Source organism: Eurypyga helias, unplaced genomic scaffold, assembly GCF_000690775.1.
Source record: "Eurypyga helias isolate BGI_N326 unplaced genomic scaffold, ASM69077v1 scaffold33256, whole genome shotgun sequence".
Taxonomy (NCBI): Eukaryota; Metazoa; Chordata; class Aves; order Eurypygiformes; family Eurypygidae; genus Eurypyga; species Eurypyga helias.
This window is the reverse complement of record NW_010257775.1, coordinates 1-238: the sequence shown is the minus strand read 5'-3', so window position 1 is coordinate 238 and position 238 is coordinate 1.

The window sequence follows — 238 nt, the reverse complement described above, 5'->3', positions numbered from 1 at the left end:
GGCGCCCCTGCCAGCCAGTTCTTTATCCACCGAGCGGTCCGTCTGTCAAATCCATGTCTCTCCAGTTTCGAGACAAGGATGTCATGCGGGAAGTCAGGTGAAAACACCAGGAGGCTTGTGTGGATGAATAAGCAGCTCCTGGACAAAATGAGGCAAAAAAAGGAAGCCTACAGAGGGTGGAAGCAGGAACAGGGAGCCTGGGAGGATTACCGTAAAGTTGTCCAAGAGGTCAGAGATC